We start from the raw sequence: 17714 nt of genomic DNA on the forward strand, positions 1-17714 counted from the left end.
TGTACTACATTAAAATTTAAGCTGAGCTGCTAGTATAAAGACTACTCTGAACATTAACGCAGTCTTACTCTCTGAGACAAATGCATAGATGTTTTAGAACACAACTACCAAAATGTGGTCACAATGCATGGAAGTGTATTGTTTTACACATTGGATGTGATTCATAAAGCATTACCGTATTAGGGTAATGCAGAAAAAAGCTGACTTTATCGAGCACTTAGGAAAATGTCAATTCATAAAAGCTGTTACCGCATGAAAAGCTGAAATTACAGAGCAGTGAGGTAAATTACCGACTTGTGCGGTAATTACCTCAACACGTCAGTATATGTCAATTTATAAAGCCTACAATAAGAGTAAAGCCACAAAGCAATACTGTCTGCTTTGAAGTGGTGAAAAGAATGCGGTACCTGTGCAAGGAGACTGTGCTGGGAGCCGTGACTCACAAGCAGAAGCAGAGGCAGCTGTGAATGACAGGAGCAGGGAGCCAATAGAAACAGCTCGTCTTCTGCAATTCTTAATGTTGGAATCTGATAGGACCTGCAGCCTTCTCTGGCGGGACAAGGTTCTCAAACACAACCCCCCCCCCCCCCCCCCCAGGCAGCAGCAGAGCGAGAACGGAACCAAACAGGCATCCCCTGAATACCTTAGGCTGTGTGCCTGTTTAACCTCAGCTACTGGGGAAAATTACCTAGCATGGCATGTGTAAAGTTTCTTGGAAGTTAATCTAAGCTGCGGCAATTAAATACAGTGTTAAGAAAGACTAATAGATAGATTCAAAGCAGATTCAGAGCAAGCAGATGCAGTATAACAAAAACATGTATAGCTAAAGGGATGTCGGGATGCCTTCACTGCAAGGAACAGCATGTAACAACACAGACACGGCACACTGCTCTGCTGTTACCGCAAATGTATTTGTCAATGGGTTTCAGTAATTTACCGCACTTCTACTGCACCTGTGAACATTTTTATGCATTCGCATAGTCTAAAATATCAAAAGTCTAAAATACCGAATGCGGTATTTTCCTGACCAGATTTTTTTCTCAAACAGCCTTTTATGAATTGACCCTAATATAGTTATGTACAAAAAGAAAACAGATGTAACTTTAAAGAAATCCATGAAACATTAAAAACAGCATTGAAAGTTTGTCTGTTACTGCAATTCAATTTCAGAAATATTTTCAATTCACAATTACAATCTGCTTTTGAAGACCACCTGAAAATGAAAAGGCTGTTTTCTGCCTCTGAAAAGTAATTTCTATTCTATACCTTGCTGTGTTACCAAACATAACATGAGCATGTGCAAGCTGCAGTAGCATAGACTCGACCAGGCTCGGCCGTTTCTGCCGGATCCTGAGCTGGACAGTGCGAATGCCCACGCCACCCTTTGTGAGTCCAGGCGCTGGAACGTGATGATGTACGAGGACGGGGGGAAGCCACTTTAGAATCCAGAGGCTTCCCCCTCCTGAGGTAAGAATCTAATTTTTCCACTTATCACAGGTTAACTTTAAGCTGGACTAAGGTAAATTCCCTGGGTGATGGGCACGGTTCTATTTGTGCATGAACATTTGCTTGAAAAAGATATCTGAGTAGATGCTTTTGCCCTCATATTCAAGTGTATTCACAGCCCATTCATGAAAAAATATGAGCCAATTACTCCCTGAAAACTGGTTTAGATCAGTGAATGTTTTCCCTTTAGAACAGGCTTTATCGGTGTGAGAAAACGCGGAAGAGCCGCCGCCATGAGCCAGCGGCAGGCGGCTCTTTCCGCGCATAATGGCGCCACACACGGAGAAGCAGCCGCCTCCTCTCAGTATGAGGCGGCTGTCTCCGTGCAGGGCTCAACGGAGCGCGGAGAAACCGCCGCGTCAGACGCGGCGGTTAGCGCGCATGCCCCCGCTGCGGAGGTACCGCAGAGCGGGGCTGGTGTGGCTGGGACACGTAGTCCCTCTAGATTTAGAGTGACGCGCGCGCACTCAGGCAGGATTTATATGACAGCCAGAAGTAGTCAGCTGACCAGGCTGGTCAGCTGACTCTGGCTCCACCACTCATTGGTCCAGCACCGTGGGAGGTGCTGGAGAGGTACAGGTGCATATATACTGCTAGCTGGTCATTCCCCTGGTGTCTGGCGTTGCGATCACATATGTGGGAGCACCCAGATCCGTAGTCAGATTCGCAAGTGTGCCGGGACCAGCTGGAGCTGTAATCCTACACTTAGCTAGATTCTGTTGATAGCTTAAAGTACTAGTTTCATTGTGATTATCTGTTATGACTTCTTGCTTGCCTGACTATCCTCCTGAACGCTGATCTTGCACCTCGATATTTCTGATACTCTGTTGCCGAACCCCGGCTCGTTCCTAGACTCCGCCTCAGCCTCCTGATTCTGTACCTCGATATATCTGATACCCCGTTGCCGAACCCTGCCTGTACTTAGACTCCGCCTTTGTCTTCTGATCTTGTACTGTATCTGTCCATGTGTGTACGACCTGGCTTGTCTGACCTCGAGAACCGACCTTACCATTAGAGGCGGTTCCTCGCTCTGTTAGCGACCCTTCGTCCTGAGGGTTGCTTTCAGACAATCCTTCCTACTGTCAGTCTGACTCCTCCCGTCTTGGAGAGCTCAGGTCTGCGGAAGGAAGCTGTGCAGTACTCCTTGCTGCACGGAGGCCTAGTCCTTGAAGTGTTACTGTTACACCAAACACTACACTCTACTCAGGTGAACAGAGGTTAGCTAGTATATCGGATTATCGGTGATACTGCAGATCATTTATAATCTGGTATATATCTGTATTCCCAGTGATACTGCAGATCACCGGTAATCAGATCCTCTGTGCTTCACCGATCGTTACAATCGGCACCAATAGCGGGTTAGGCAGTTGACTGCTGCTGAGAAAAGACAGTGTCCAAAGTCCACAAGGAATCAGTGCAGGTCACAAGAGTCAGTATGGTGTAGCACACAATCCTTAAAAACGTCACCGTAGTGGTATTCTGGCTTTATACATTCCTGTGGTCACCATCACCAAAAGATAGGAGAGGCTTACCAGCTGTAGACAATCCACATAAGGTTGTACATACCGCATTCATCAGTAAGAGGACCAAACAACAGTCTGCCAGAGGTCTACATGCACTCCAATCCCACAATCCAAACAAGTACGGTATCCAGGGTATTAGCGTGGAAAATGTAAGCAAACAGCAATTTTACTTGTAAACCGCTTACTTTAAAATGCCAAAAGCGAATAAAACATGTAAAAAGATTAAAAGACTTACAGCATATTCTGACTACTTTTTAACCCTTGAAAATCTTCTGAAAAGTCGGGGGTCATTGATGCCTGGTGATACGCCCTATCCTGTTACCGCCTCTCAGATCTCGCTGCGGAGGACTGTAGTGAAGCGGCGCAGGCGCACATGCGCGAGATCTGAGAGGCAGAGGAGGTAAATAGGATAGAAGGTTGGGCCAGAAGGGTGAAAGAGGCGTGTTTTATGGGCACAGCGCAATCTATTCTTCCATACCGCTCTGATAAACAGGGAGGCAAAGAGTTGACCAATCCAACAAGTCAATCACCTATATACGGTTATATACTGGGTACCACATACAGTACAGCACCAGTATCTGTTCATACATAGCACCAATTTATGTTTATTTTTTATTTGGTGTGCGTTGGAAGAGGGGTAGTCTTATACAGTGAGTATATCCCAAAACTATATATTAACTTGAAAAGTTGTGGGTTCGTCTTATACACCGGAATATACGGTATATACGGGGCCCAAAACACGGGAACCCCGGTATAAGTTTGTGCGTGGTTATGAACCCAAAATGCTTCCAATTTGGTTTAAAGCATGCGTGGTTTGCTTACTGTGCTGTGAATGGTGAGAGTTTCAGCAGAGAGCACCTTATCACAATTAGGGCAGCACGGTGTCTGCATGGTCCCTGTGTCTGCATGGGTTTCCTCCGGGCACTCCAGTTTCCTCCCACATGCCAAAAACATACAGATAAGTGAATTGGCTTCCTCCTAAATTGGTCCTAGACTTAGACTACAATACATACACTACAAAATACATACACAAATATGATATGGTAGGGACTAGATTGAGAGCCCCTCTGAGGGATAGTTAGTGACAAGACAATATACAATGTACAGTGCTGCGTAATATGCCAGTGCTATATAAATACTTAAATAGAATAAATTAACTGGCTTGTGTAAAAACGTTCCTTCCTCCATTTAAAGAATAACTGTCAGGCTGCAAAAGCTAATTTAAACCTCTATTCTCCTGTGTTAAACAGTTTAGATGGAAGCCAAAAAGGCAATACTGAAGTTAAAAATCTCTCTTACTTTGATTTCTGCTGAATAGCAAGCCTCTTTATTCCCAAGCTCCTAAGGAGGCCGGCAGGCCGCATAAGAGATACTGCAAAGCATGCTGGGGCTGCTGCTTCTCCCTACTGCACTCCCTTGGTCCTCCCCTTCATTTCCCTATCCCGCCCTAAGGCTGCTTTCACAGTGAGAAGTTACAGGCTCATGTTACAGCGGCTTGTATCTTGCAGCCCAGCTCACAGCACTGAAAAATCAATGTGCTGTTTACAAGGCACATGTTCCGTTAGAGTATACTGCACGAGTCCGCTATGGTTCCTAGCCACATGACTAATTAATATTCACTGCACAGTACTGTTGTCCGGATCATGAACCATTAGGATCTTTGATCCAGATCTTTTTTGAGAGTCGAATCATCAGGAAGCAGGGTAAGGGAGGATATTACATCACAATTGGCTTCATACAAGACAGTCAAACATGGAACCTGCCATGAGCTGTCAGGAGCATCAATCTCTGCAAACACTATATCAAAATTCTGTGAAATCCAAACGTGGACAGTGAAATGCATATGTAATGTAAGTAAGTACAGCCAATATTTAGCTACTGATATATGTGGTTTTTTTCTCTGAGACCCTATACCTAACAGCTCCTCTTTAACATTGGTTACTGTCTGTGTACCAGGTTGTTGTGGGCATGAATTGTGGAGTGCAAATACAATATTAGCATTAGAGATAAAGGCAATGCTAGTTTTTCCAAGTTGATGGTATTTGTTATTTGTATGCAGAATTACACTAGACTAATAAACTCTGGCTGCATTTGACAGCTCTATTTCAATCTGCATAAAAATTACAACCAAATTTGCATCAATTCATAACATACTCCAATGTATTGTTCATCTCTAGTTTGTGTTGAATTGGGCTATGTTCCATTAACAATACAATAATACAATAACATTTCTATAGCGCTTTTCTCCCATAGGACTCAAAGTGCTTAGGCTCTCTCAGATTCAGTATTTGGTAGTTGGATGAAGTATTCACACAACAAAAGTTATAATTCTGCAAATGCCAAACTGAACAGGTGGGTTTTCAGTCTGGATTTAAACACGGCCAGGGATGGAGCTGTCCTGATCTGTTGAGGTAAGGCGTTCCAAAACGTAGGGGCAGCATGACAGAAGGCTCTAGGACCAAAAGTTTCCAAGTGGACTCTGGGTATGACTAGATTATAAGAACTTGTGGATCTTAGAATGCGGGGATTGCTACGCAGCTGCAACATATCTTTCATGTATCCAGGGCCCAGATTATTCAGGGATTTAAATGTCAGTAGGCCGATCTTGAATAGGACCCTCCAGTCTATAGGTAGCCAGTGAAGGGAGTGCAGGACTGGTATGTGGCAGTGACGGGGTTGGTTGGTTAGCAGTCTGGCAGCAGTATTCTGTATCAGCTGTAGGCGGTACAAGACCTTTTTTGGAAGGCCAGTGTAGAGAGCAACAGTAGTCCAGTCGGGATGTGATGAAGGCATGGACTAAGGTTGGCAGATCTTCTGGGGGGGGATGAGGTGCTTGATTTTTGCAATGTTTTTTCAGGTGAAAATAGGATTATTTCACCACAGCAGAGATTTGAGTTCTGAAGTTTAAATTCCCATCAATTAGAACTCCCAGGCTATGCACATGGTCAGAGCTTAGATCCGTGCCTCCTATTCCCAGTGATTAAGACTGCAAGTTAAGTTGTTTTGTTATCATGCTCTGCCCTCCAATCAGAAGGACTTCAGTTTTGTCTGCATTTAGTTTCAGCCAGTTGTCATTCATCCATTGCTGTAGTTCACGTAAGCAGGCGTTTATAGTTAGAGTTGGGTCTGTCACACCAGGCTTGAAGGAAAGATATAGTTGGGTGTTGTCTGCATAGCAGTGGTATGTCAGTGTAAAGATCGGTGTCAGCACACAGAGAGAATCTGATTATTGGTGATCTGCAGTATCACCAACAATACAGATATATACCTGATTATTGATGATCTGCAGAATCACCGATAATACAAGTATAGCTAACCTCTGGACACCTGAAAACGTGTAAGTGTTTGGTGCAACAGTAATAAGTAGAATCACCTGAGGAGCAGGTGACTCTAACCAAAGAGTCGGACTCTACTGCAGTCAAAGGACTCCTAGAGGATGAGTCCCTGACTTGTTGGGTCCCTGCAGATGGACTGAACACCCAGGGAGCGGGTAACAGCCAGAAAGGTCGGCCAGATCGGGTCGGCAACACACGAGCAGATAAGGTACAGAGACAGAAGGCTGATTCGGTAACCAGGGACAGGCAGGGTTGGCAACAGGTAATCAGATATGCGTAGGTACCGAATCAGAAAGCAGAAGGCGAGTCAGGAAAGCAATGGGTCATAACAGATATCAAACAAGGCCTAGTCTTGGGTGTGAGGTCCGTGGTCTCAACACCCTGGAACTAGTCTGAAGTATAACACAATAGTAACTCAGTAATCTGGCTAAGTGTGGATTCCCAGGTCCTCCTGGTTCAACCACACTGAAAGATCTGACTAAGGTCTGAGTGCTAACACATAAGCATTCGCAACGACAGACAACCAGCAACTGACAGGCAAGGAGTATATATAGCAAAGCGCTCCTCAGCGCCGCCCAGTTCCCTTCAGCCAATCTTCTGCCACTCTGGGATCAGCTGATCATCAGCTGACCCCTCTCCTATTGGCATAAAGAGCCTGTCTTGCAGCGCGCTCTCCATCTGTGTGCACTACTAGGTTCAGACAAACCAGGCGCATGTTGCTGCGAAGAAACCGCCGGTCTGAACGCGGAAACAGCCGCCTCACTGTCAGACCGCTCGGCGGTGTCTCCGCCATCCATTACAGTACCCCCCCCCCCCCCCCCCCCCCCGAGGAGTGGACTCCGGACACTTTCCACCAGGTTTCCCAGGATGTAAGTCATGAAACTCCCTCTTTAATTCCTCCGCATGCATGCGACAATCTGGCACCCAAGATCTCTCCTCTATGCCATATCCCTTCCAGTGGACCAGATATTGCACAAAATTCTGCACCAGACGAGAATCCAGGATCTTTTCAATCTCATACTCTGGTTGGTCATCCACCAACACAGGGAAGGGAGGAATCCACGTGCACTGCTGGTTTTAAAAGAGACACATGGAATGATCTCACACCTCTCATACTGGCTGGGAGATCAATCGCATAAGTGACATTATTGATTTTCTTGGCCACTGGAAAAGGTCCTATAAATCTAGGGCCCAGCTTGGGTGACAGTTGCTTCAGGGCCAAATGACGAGTGGACACCCACACCAAATCTCCTGGAGAGAATTTCCACTCTACAGACCGTCTTTTATCTGCCTGTCTTTTCTGGGTTTGAAAAGCTTTCCCCAGGTTCCTCTTGACCATTCCCCAAATCTCCCTCAGGGCCCTTTGCCAATCCTCCAGAGGCGGAAAGGGTGTTGATGCGACCGGCAAGGGAGCAAACTTGGGTGATCTTCTCGACACCACCTGAAATGGGGAAAACCCAGAAGAGGAGCTTTTTAGGTTGTTGTGCGCAAATTCCGCAAACGGCAAAAATTTTACCCATTCGGATTGCGCATCTGCAACATAAGGAACTGTTCCAGGGATTGGTTAACTCTCTTGGTCTGGCCGTTGGTCTGTGGGTGGTAGCCTGATGAAAATGCGAGATCCATGTCTAATTGATGGCAGAAAGCCCTCCAAAACTTTGAAACAAATTGGACTCCCCGATCTGACACTACATTCTCCGGAATGCCATGCAGCCGGAAAATGTGCTGGATGAAGAGATCAGCCAATTCCTGGGCCGAGGGGAGGGACAAAATGAGCCATCTTATTGAATCTGTCTACTACCACCGACTTGCCCTCAGACCGAGGGAGCTCACCCAAGAAATCCATGGAGATATGGGTCCATGGTTCACTGGGAACTGGCAAGGACTGTAAAGTGCCAACGGGGGCCTGACGAGAGGGTTTACTCCTTGCACACACGGCACACACTCTTACAAACTCCTTACAATCTGTTGCAAATGTAGGCCACCAGGCACATCTAGCCAGTAGATCCTGAGTTCTGGTGGCCCTAGGATGACCATCATTCTTGTGTGAATGAAACAGTTGTAGGAGTTGCAAACGGAAAGGCAGTGGCACAAACATGACCCCATCAGGCTTCCCCTCTGGGATATCTTGTTGGTAAGGACTCAAAGTGACTGTCCAATCCTTCCAGGTCTCATTGGCTGCCAGAACTACCTTCTGAGGTATGATGGTCTCAGGGGCTGCAGGCTGCACTGTCTCAGGTTCGAAACACCTGGATAAGGCGTCGGCCTTGATGTTCTTACTACCAGGAGTATATGTAATTATTAATCTAAATCTCGCAAAGAACAGGGACCACCGGGCCTGGCGAGGGTTAAGTCTCTTAGCACCCTCTATATACTCCAAATTCTTATGATCTGTATAAACTGTGATAGTGTCTTCTGCACCCTCTAGCCAGTGTCACCATTCCTCAAAAGCTAACTTAATGGCCAAGAGCTCCCGGTTGCCTATGTCGTAGTTTTTCTCTGCGGGTGAAAAACTACGAGAAAAGTAGGCACATGGGTGGAGCTTGCCCTGCAAGCCTGATCTCTGAGACAATACAGCTCCCACCCCCACCTCTGAAGCATCAACTTCTACAATGAAGGGAAAGGTGACATCAACATGTCTCAGTATAGGTGCGGAACAGAACAGTTTCTTTAGGGTGGAAAAGGCCGCATGAGCCTCTGCTGACCAGTGATGAGTGTCAGCCCCTTTCTTGGTGAAACTGGTGAGGGGAGAGATGATGGTAGAGTACCCCTGAATGAACCTTCTGTAATAGTTGGCAAACCCCAGAAATCTCTGGAGTGCTTTCAGTCCAACAGGCTGAGGCCACTCCAGGACAGCAGAAACCTTCCCTGGGTCCATTGAAAGACCAGAGGTGGAGATGATGTACCCCAAGAAGGCAACCGAGGTTACTTCGAAGAGGCATTTCTCCAGTTTGGCATAAAGCTGATTCTGTCTTAGCTTTTCTAGCACAAACCTGACATGCCTGCGATGTTCAGTGAGATTGGACGAAAATATCAATATATCGTCCAAATAGACCAGGACAAACTTCCCCAACACTTCCCTGAACACCTCGTTAATTAACTCCTGGAAGACGGCAGGAGCCTTACACAACCCGAAGGGCATCACCAGGTACTCGTAATGCCCGTCGTGCGTGTTGAAGGCCGTCTTCCATTCGTCGCCATCCCTAAAACGCACTAGGTTGTATGCCCCTCTTAGATCTAACTTTGAGAAAATCTTGGCTTTAGTCACCTGTGTGAACAAATCGTCAATCAAGGGTAAAGGGTAACGAATTTTCACTGTGATCTTATTTAGGCCTCGATAATCGCTGCAAGCACGGAGGCCTCAGTCTTTTTTCTTTACAAAAAAGAATACTGCCCCTGCTGGTGAACGGGAGGAACGGATGAACCCTTTAGCCAAGTTTTCTCTGATGTATTCCTGCATAGCTAGTTTCTCAGGGCCAGACAGGTTATAAAGGTGACCCCTGGGTGGCATACAACCAGATCTCAAATCGATGGGACAATCGAAGGCACGGTGGGGGGGGGACGTTTATCTGCTGACTTGGGACAGAAAACGTCAGCAAATTCTCCGTATTGTCTTGGCACACCTACCTGAATGTTGGTATGACCAATGGTTACCTTCGCCAAACAATGATGATAACAATGGGACGACCAGCTCGTTAGCTGACCTGAAACCCAGTCTATCTGAAGGGAGTGGAGTTGTAACCAGGGCATGCCAAGAACGATGGTAGAGGTTGCCATACGCAAGACCAGAAATTGCAGATCTTCCCCATGCAGTACCCCAACACAATCTCAAATTTGGAGTACGGGACAAGGGATGTCTACTCTGCAGAGGAGAGTCATCTACAGCAGTGACCAAAATCGCAGGGCTGTGGAGTCGGTCCAAAAATTAACCGACTCCGACTCCTCAGTTTAGGATTCCACCGACTCCGACTCCACGACTCCGACTCCTCTAATTTGCATATTACAATTTTGTTGATTAAAAGTATGTAACATGAAATTCGTCTCTTAACTGCCAACGCTTAGGAATTTTACAAGACAACTGAAGTGAGAAGGATATGTAGACTACTATATTTATTCCCTTTAGACTAAAACTAGTCCTTGGTAAGAGTACTTGTAAAAGGTACAAACCGGAACAAAGAACATCTATCAGGCCCTAGGCAATGTAAGTGTGGGTACATGTAAGAATGATGTCCAGGTACTCTGCAGGGGAATGAGGAGATTGTAAACAGACAACACCTCTGTGTTCAATGTGCACAGCATTCTCAGTGGATCCCCTGCAGCTCTGTGGAGAGTGCATATGTAGAGTATAGTACTACTGTATAACAAAGTAAACCTGAGACAGATGAAATTAAAGTTTTATACATACCTGGGGCTTCCTCCAAGGCTCCAGCCGCCTTCAGGATAATCAGTCCCTCGTTGTCCTCCTCCACCACCTGGATCTTCTGCTATGAGTCCAGGTACTTGAGCCAGTCAGGCGTAGTGCGCATGCACACACTCCGCCGCCAGGAGCATACTACACCTGTGCAGCACTATTGCGCAGGTGCAGAATGTTCCTGGCTGTGGGAGCGGCATGCGGCCGGACAGCGCTGACTGGCTGAATTACCAGGACTCATAGCAGAAGATCCGGGTGGTGGAGGACAGTGAGGGACTGATTAGCCTGAAGGGGGCTGGAGGAAGCCCCAGGTATGTATAAAACTTTACTTTTCATCCGTCTCAGTTACCCTTTAATTTGTAGTCACCAAACCAAATTTTAATAACATATCAAATTATTTTATTTCATCAGCAAAGGGAGTGCATACATTTGCATAAATCAGCATCAATGCAGAATTATTTCCATCTCGTTGACCATCTCTATTAGTGACACAGCTACACATCAGGCTTTATATTTACAGCATAGATGTTATTTAGTATATATAAGAGATTCCTGTGTACACATCATATGTACAGTCACAATCAGATATGTATATCTGACCTTAAAAATACGGGGACTGCTTTATTTAAGCAGCACAAGTAACTAATTTTGATTGGTTTATTTCATTTTTGTGGACTAAGCACAGCTATTACTGTATATATACTGTATATATACATTATTTTTAATGACTATTATCTGAGAAATAGAACATTTTATCATATTTTCTATTTTAATTACAGTTACAAATTCATTAGGAGTCGGAGTCTGAGTCGGTGCATTTTTTCCCCGACTCCGACTCCAGGCACCCAAAATTGCCCGACTCAGACTCCACAGCCCTGCAAAATCGGTTGATTCAATGGGAGCATGGGAATTCCCAATCTCTTAGCAAACTCGTAATCTATAAAATTAGCCGCTGAACCAGAGTCAATAAAAGCTTCAGTGGTAACAGTCTGACCCTCCCATGTGACAGAACAGGGAAGGAGCAGACGATCGTTATCTAGAGGTAAAGACTGCGCGCCTAGGGTATTACCTCTGACTACACCTAGGCGGCAGCGTTTCCCGACTTCCTGGGGCAATTCTGCACTCTATGGCCCTTCTCTGCACAGTACAAACAGAGCAGTTCTGTTTTCCTGCGATTCCTCTCTATCCACGTCAACTTGGACTGACCAATTTGCATTGGTTCTGGCGGAGGCGAGGCGGGTGGAGGAGAGGCATACAAGACATATCTGACCACGTTTCTACCACGGGTTTGTTTTTAATACCGCAACCAGCGATCAACCCGTACTGCTAATGGGATTGCCTCATCAATGGTTTTAGGTTCAGGGTGTCCCAACATCAATTCTGAAACTGCGTCTGAAAGCCCTGATAAACAATCTAGTAATGCAAAAGCCCCCCACCTAGCTGACACTGACCACTTTCTGAATTCAGCTGCATAGACTTCTACTGGATCCTTGCCTTGACGCAAGGTCTTTAACTTCCGCTCAGCAGTAGAGGCAATGTCCGGATCATCATAAATTATGGCCATGGACTTAAAAAATTCCTCTACTGATGTTAGCGCTTCGTGCCCTGTCTGCAGGCTATATGCCCAGGTTTGAGCATCTCCTGATAGTAGGGTCTTAATAAATGTAATCCTCTGTGCCACTGTTCCTGACAAGTTAGGCCTTAGTTCAAAATATGACATTACACGATTCTTAAAATTCTGAAAGTCAGATCTATGACCAGAAAACCTTTCGGGTACAGACATCCGCAGGTTTGTAACTGGAGGAGATCGCACTAAATATACAGTCGTCTGAAGGACCTGTAGAGACCCAGATAAAGCAGAGATCTGGGCCTGCTGACCGTCCATCACTCTGATGAGATTTTCCACCGAGGTGTTGAGTGTATCAAGACGACTGTTAAGTGCATCCATTTTGTTTTTTGGTCTGGCGTTCTGTAACGATCGGTGTCAGCACACAGAGAGAATCTGATTATTGGTGATCTGCAGTATCACCAACAATACAGATATATACCTGATTATTGATGGTCTGCAGAATCACCGATAATACAAGTATAGCTAACCTCTGGACACCTGAAAACGTGTAAGTGTTTGGTGCAACAGTAATGAGTAGAATCACCTGAGGAGCAGGTGACTAACCAAAGAGAGTCGGACTCTACTGCAGTCAAAGGACTCCTAGAGGATGAGTCCCTGACTGGTTTGCAGAGAGGTCCCTCTGAGAGACAGGGGTCCCTGCAGATGGACTGAACACCCAGGGAGCGTGTGACAGCCCGAAGGGTCGGCCAGATCGGGTCGGCAACACACGAGCAGATAAGGTACAGAGACAGAAGGCTGATTCGGTAACCAGGGACAGGCAGGGTTGGCAACAGGTAATCAGATATGCGTAGGTACCGAATCAGAAAGCAGAAGCAGAGTCAGGAAAGCAATGGGTCATAACAGATATCAAACAAGGCCTAGTCTTGGGTGTGAGGTCCGTGGTCTCAACACCCTGGAACTAGTCTGAAGTATAACACAATAGTAACTCAGTAATCTGGCTAAGTGTGGATTCCAAGGTCCTCCTGGTTCAACCACACTGAAAGATCTGACTAAGGTCTGAGTGCTAACATATAAGCATTCGCAACGTCAGACAACCAGCAACTGACAGGTAAGGAGTATATATAGCAAAGCGCTCCTCAGCGCCGCCCAGTTCCCTTCAGCCAATCTCCTGCCACTCTGGGATCAGCTGATCGTCCCGATCTAGTGTAGCCCTAGCACTTGCTACATGGGACTCATAATAATTCCTTTTTTTTTTTTTTTTTTTTTTTTTTGGTGTAATGCTTAGGCGCTGGAGGAGCTCTGGACGAGGCTTGTTTAGTTTATAGGGTATTAAAACAAAAACAAAAAAAACAACAAAAAAAAAGTATTTAGCTCCAAGAATGCCCAATAAACTATATGTAAGGGGCCCAATTATGCAATGAGTAAAAGTTTATCTTGCATCCACTTTATCAGTAGATGCTATTTTGTTATCTTTTTGGATACTTTAGTCAAGCCTCAGGTCTCTTTATCTCTCTGAGTAATCTGCAGATAATCATATTTCTGACTAGTCTCAATACTGTAAAGAAGTTTTGCTTCTCATAACTTTTGAAGAAAAAATAATAATTAAGGTATAAAATTCCACAGTAATTCATTTTCAAACTGACACTTTGTGGAATGCACAGATGATTATCAGCAAGAAGGAGCAAGTGCTTCAGTTTCTTAGGGGAAAAAAAAAAAAAAAAAAGTCGTATTTGCAAACGTTATGACCACAGAGAAAGTGAAACAGTATGAACAGGGAACGACAAATTGTACATGAGAAAGCCATAATGCTTTCCCAGGCATTACTAATGCATGGTACACTCCATGCAATTTCCCGTCAGATTTTAGGTCAAATCACTAATTTCCGACAGGTCCAATCTTATCTCCGATAGTTTGATCAATTTTCTGATCACTTCTGTACAAAATCTATCAGAAAATCGATCGGTAATTAGATAAGACCTGTCGTAGATTATTGATTTGACATGAAATCTCATGGGAAAGTGCATGGGGTGTACCAGACATAAGATTGTCAGTGTTACAATTAACTTTCACAGTGAATGTTACAGATAAAGCCCTTTTCTAAATAAAAATTACCCTTATTTTATTCTCTCCCAGAAGGCTAGGTTTTCACTAGAAGCATGCACATTGCATGCAAATTTCCAGACGCAAAAGCGAAAGAGCATAAGTATGCCATTTTTACATGCAAATTTGCAGGCACAAAAATTCCAGGTGTGATTATTAAAAGGAGGAAGTTCGGACACCATTGATTGCATATGCAACATCGTATTGCATTGGATTTTTATGCATACAACGTCCGAAAAATACAAATATGGTTGTCAGGTTTTGTTTTTTCCTGGATATGTGCACATCCAAACCTCAGAAGAAGCTATTCAAACGAAACGGTCATCAGGCCGTGCACCAGACAGCACCCACTGCTCGTCCCACATCCCCTCTACTTTGCACACGATAAGTATCAATTAGAATATTGTTTGTATTACACAAGATGAACTTTATTGATAAGAATTGAATGCAAGTGTATCAGCAATAAATCAATGTTAGCAGTGCCGAGCTTTTCACTGTGTCTTCTTGTTATAAATTTCGCATTTAGTAGAAACAAGCCCAAAGGAAATTGTGTGTGTGAATTTTTGTATGCCTTACTTTTGCGTTACTCTCCATGTACCCTGGGACATTAAAACACACAAAGGGATCCCTTTTGGGTCATTTAATTTGCTCCGTTAGGTACCTGATAGCTAAAAATTGAAAAATAGATGTCAAACTGGGGGCTCCAGATCTTGTTGAAGCCATGAATGATAAAATGAGGATGGAGGAATTGGTTCTGTCTGCAAAGGATCAGATGGCGAAGTTCCACAGCCAATGGGCAGTATGGGTGAAGTTTAGGGAGAAACTCAGGAGTGACTAATATCAGGAACAAGACGTAGATGGAGGTGGTCTTCTGGGCCCTAAATAGCAAACTAAGATAATATTGGTATGCATTTCCTTTTTTTCTCTTCCCTTTTTTTTTTTTTCTCTTAAGTAGGTCGGTAGTGGGTATTACATCAATGCTGGGGGCCCTTTAGGAGAGAGGGGGTCAATTAGGTATGGGGCGCTATAAAGGGTTTGGGTGACTTTTTCCTTACCTTTTTTTATTTTTGTACCAGCATGGTGGAACGGTGGAATTGTTGTACCTCTTTATATATTAATATATATTTCTGTATTTACATGTACTCCATTACTGTCTTAATAAAAATGTTGTATGCCAAAAAACAAATTCTTACCAGTGGAAATGGGCCTAAACACTTCAATAATACCATACTTAAAGAGTGGTGTCTGAAAATACATTATTTCTGACAGTAAGCAGCATGGTCATGTGACTCGCATAGTTGTGCAGTGGGATGGGGTAAATAAGGTGGAGAGGTTTTATGTTTTTTTTTCAACTAGAAGAAGCTCTCACATGCAGATGAGATTAAAATACAGAGCCTGGAGTAAAAGATTGCCAATTTTGTAATACGGTAGTGAATAAGTTAGTACCTAACTGTGAGTAACCCAAGATTTGGTCATATAAACTGACCCGACTGAGTAGAAGGCATAAACAGAAATCTGAAGCTTGGTCTGCTGCTGGGCGTGCATCATGCAGCAGATAGTAAAGCACACATTGAACATTGAGAAGAATGCCTGGAGCAAAGGAAGCATGTGCTGTAGGTGTGGTTTGAGATAAACCAATCGTGGAACTTAACATGGGGGTGGGAATGGGGAACGATCTGAGTGTAGTTTCAGCAGCACTAGGGAGCAACCTGGATTGCTATATTTCTTAGTATGTGGCCAGACTGAAATCCCTTAGCCTGTTAACAGAGATGGTTTTGATTATACTGTATTCTGAATGGCTGATCCTCAGATGGCTCTGTGGATCCCTCAGCCTGCTGAAAGTCTCTGAGTCAGAGGAACGCACGGGCTAGCTTCACCTCTGCATTGTAGTCTCTTATTTGCTGTGCCTGTCCACCATACACATTACATGTCTGCCAATAGCATCTGACTTGCAATGTAAAGCTTGTGAAACATCTCAAATGCTCACATAGTCCAGTGTAATTAAACATTATCCACACTAATAGCCTGGGGCTGCTGCTTGCTTTACCGGAGGAGGATATTAGGAAGTGTCATTTATGGACTTATAAGCATAGCCTAACCTGACATCATGCAACACACAGAGAAATGGAATCATGCCACTGTCATGAGAATCAAAAAACAAAGCAACCCCCCCCCCCAAAAAAAAAAAACTTTAATTCCAGCAAACTCCTTTCTGCTCTCAGGCCGATAACCCCCCATACTAGTACGTCTAAAGATGACCACTAAATACATTTTTTCATTATATACAGTATATACTAGGCGACTTAAGCCCGCTTGAAAACGGGCACTAGGTCAGTCCTCGCCGCAGCATCATAGCGTGCACACACACACACCTGGCCCTGTCCTGCGTCCTGTCCCAACCGCTGTCAGTGCTTGACATGCGCAGTAGCGCAAAAGCACTGACCCGCAGACAGCACACAGGGACACTTGCAAATTATTGTATAGGATATATCGATAGATTTTTTTTTTTATATGGGTGTGCTCCCTGCCTGCCCCTGTACTCTTTTGTAATGTGGATTTTATTGGCTGGCTGCACAAGCCTGAATTAGAGTACACCTTTTCTTGTGTTTAAAAAGTAGCTGCTTATTTATTTATTTGTTGTATTTATAAAGCGCCAACATATTACGCAGCGCTGGACATTAATTTAGGTTACAGACAATATTTAGGGGTGACATACAGCAATATGACAACACAGGAATACAAGAAAACCAGATCACACAGCACAGTATGAGTACAAGGTAATGCTTAGTCAGTCACTGGATGGGAGCATGGAGTTAGGCAAGTTAGGTTCACTCAAATGCATAGCATGGGTGCACAGTAATAGAGGTGCATGATCAGGTAGGACACAAAAGGAGGAGGACCCTGCCCAAAGGCTCACAATCTAGAGGGAGAGGTAGGGACACGAGAGGTAGGGGACCAGAGTTCGGCTGTGGGTGCTTATGCGCAGGTTCAGACTTCCTAATGCTGCCCATACATATGTGTCATGGCATACACTTGATCTCAAAAGAGATACCTCTCTGGTGTACAATGTCAATCTTTTGTTAGATCAAGTCCTCTAACATGCATCAGTCAATTCCTACTGGATTTCAGCAAACATATTTGAAAACTCATGGGAACTTTGTCCCGTTTAGCTTTGTACTGATTGGTGCACTGGCGCAGTAGTACACATTTGTGTGGTTCGTGTTGCCTGTTGTTTTTAGCTGTTGTCCCACTCATGCATATTTAGGGGA

The 17714-nt window shown here is 44.6% G+C and overlaps 1 protein-coding gene across 1 annotated transcript in view; it reads right to left on the minus strand.

Annotated features, from left to right (window-relative positions):
* The window catches only part of ARHGAP5 (Rho GTPase activating protein 5), a 162832-nt gene that overhangs the window by 107645 nt on the left and 37473 nt on the right, over positions 1-17714 (minus strand). The gene's annotated exons all lie outside the window — the stretch shown is intronic.

This window comes from Hyperolius riggenbachi, chromosome 9, assembly GCF_040937935.1.
Source record: "Hyperolius riggenbachi isolate aHypRig1 chromosome 9, aHypRig1.pri, whole genome shotgun sequence".
NCBI lineage: Eukaryota > Metazoa > Chordata > Amphibia > Anura > Hyperoliidae > Hyperolius > Hyperolius riggenbachi.